The sequence below is a fragment of the Lynx rufus genome, unplaced genomic scaffold, assembly GCF_022079265.1.
Source record: "Lynx rufus isolate CCGP_SWC_20201006 ecotype Redwood Valley unplaced genomic scaffold, mLynRuf1.p SCAF_12, whole genome shotgun sequence".
Lineage (NCBI taxonomy): Eukaryota > Metazoa > Chordata > Mammalia > Carnivora > Felidae > Lynx > Lynx rufus.
The window spans coordinates 32,447,748-32,450,312 of NW_025814826.1; the positions used below are offsets into that span (position 1 = coordinate 32,447,748).

At 37.7% G+C, this 2,565-nt stretch overlaps 1 pseudogene; it reads right to left on the bottom strand.

Moving 5' to 3' along the window:
- Window positions 1–246: 246 nt before the first annotated feature.
- On the bottom strand, window positions 247–509 carry LOC124507441 (non-histone chromosomal protein HMG-17-like; annotated as a pseudogene).
- Between the last annotated feature and the right edge of the window lie 2,056 nt (window positions 510–2,565).

Here is a 2,565-nt window from a genome sequence, read left to right on the forward strand (position 1 = left end):
AGGAATCCCTCTTCCTGGGAACCAAGAGGAATTTTCTGAAACTAGCAGGGAAAGGTGTTCCCCCTATATCAATCGAGTTTCAGAGATATTCTATTGGTTACATAGACCCTTCCCTCAAAACATCAAGGGAGTGTTCTGTGTGCTAATACTATAGTTTAAAAATAATTAAAAGAAGATTCTGCATTTTTATAAAAGTTGATAAAAAATAGTATTTCAAACTGTACAGTCACCAGAAGTGCACACACTTCACTTGGCATCTCCAGCACCTTCAGCTTTCTGTGCCTGGTCTGTTTTGGCATCTCCATTTTCTGCAGGGTCATTCGCATCCTTGCCAGCATCAGCTTTCCCCTTTCCCCCTTTGGGTTCCTTGTCTCCCTTCTTTGCAGGGGCTTAGGCTCTGGCTTTGGAGGAGCAGGTTTAGCAGATAAACTTGCAGATCTTCTCTGTGGCTCATCCTTCACCTTGGCTTTATCTCCTTTAGCATTCCCTTCAGCCTTTCTCTTGGGCATGGTGGCGACAGTGGCAGGCCATAGGCGCTGGACGCAGGATGCCCTGGTGCATGGGCTTTGGTAGGTCCGGGAGTCATTCTTGCCTCTTCTTCTTCACACTGCTTGTACTGACTTTCAGTACTTATATTTTTCTTTCTAGTTTCGATGATTTATCCACCATTAATAGCTTATCAGTAAGTTGTCATAATTTAAATATTTTCATAATGATCCTAACATAAATATGATTGAGAACATATATAAATAAAATGAGTGAATCACAGTAATTTCTTATGTGAGAAAAGTAAGGGAAGATAAATTAATACCTGGATTTTTATCACTAAATAATAACAATACAGGGAGGTGGGAGTGGGTGAAATGGGTAAAAACAGTCAAAAGGTACAAATTTCTAATTATAAAATAAATAAGTCATAAGGATGTAATGTGCAACATGGTGACTGTAGTTAATAGTACTGTATTGTATATTTGAAAGTTGTTAAGAGAATAGGTCTTAAAAGTTTTCATCACAAGAAAAAAAATTTTGTACTGTGTATGGTAATGGATTTTAACTACACTTGTGGTGATCATTTTGCAATATATACAAATATTGAATCATTATTTTTTATACATGAAACTAATATAATATTATATGTCAAGTATATCTTTATTAAAAGATAATAAAATAAAAATATTATGATTCATAGAAATCAATATGTCAAGAACTTTACATTTTTATTAATAAAAGGCAACTCTGAAAAAGACTGAAGATTTTATTTAGAAAAGACTGTATTGGAGAAAATGGTTTTTTTCCCTGGAATATATCAGTGTTATGCTGGAGACAGATATAGATATATATATGACATATATGATCATTCAAAAATGAATACACGTATATGTACAGCTGAGTATGTAAAAATAGGATGCAATTTTGCAAGCGATAAAAAACAATTGGATTACATATTTGATTTTATACATCTTTATATTTAAATTTTCTTGAATTTCAAGTCTTTTAAAAAATGTTTATCTAACTTGAGAGAGAGAGCATGCATGAGCAGGAAAAGGACAGAGAGAGAGGGAGAGAGGATCACAGACTGTGAGATCATGACCTGAGCTGAAATCAAGAGTCAGTGGCTTAACTGATTGAGCCACCCAGGCGCCCCTCAAGTTAATTACTCTTTATAACGGTCTATAGAATCTGGAAGAATTCATGGTAGTTTATATGCCTGAAGGATATAAGATATTAAAAACAGTTACGACAGGATTTGAAGGGCAACCCACATTTCTGCCCAGCCATGTCTCGCCACAAATGGGGTGCTGCCCATATTTCTGTCTGGCCATATATTGGGGCACCCAAATTAATGGTTGCCAAACCAAATTATCAGGACACAAAGTGTGACAAGCAAGAAGGCAATAGCTACTCCTGGAAGGGAAAGGATCCCAACCAGTGTTTTTTCCTGACAATCTGAATTTGAAAAGGAAAGGACAATGTGACATTTTACGTTCCTTTGTCATCCTGGCATCAAAGATCTGGGAAAGAGGACTTTGGCAAGAATTCTTAGCCTTTGCTGGCTTCTGCCAATTTTCCCAGGATGCCGTCTACAGGCTTAGGAGACAGTTGGGTGTCCCATTAGGTCTCGTCCTGGTCACCAAAACCTTTAGAGGAGGAAAAATAAGTTTCCTTTTGCTTTTTATATTGAATGCCTCGCTGAAACCTCTTCTCTTTTTTTTATTTTTTATTTTATAATGTTTATTTATTTTTGAGAGAGACAGAGACAGAATGTGAGTGGGTTAGGGGTAGAGAGAGAGTGAGACACAGAAGCAGAAGCAGGCTCCAGACTCTGAGCTGTCAGCACAGAGCCCAGCGTGGGGCTCGAACTCACAAGCTGTGAGATCATGACCTGAGCCGAAGTCAGATGCTCAACCAACTGGGCCACCCAGGCGCCCGAGAAACCTCCTTTTCTCTAGGGCACCTTGTAAATGGATAAACTTATCTACAATGGTTAAAAGTTCTGTTCTATGGCCACTGTAGTTCAGGATTATCTTTGGTAAGGTTAACCTTACTTATTCAGCCTCAAAATTT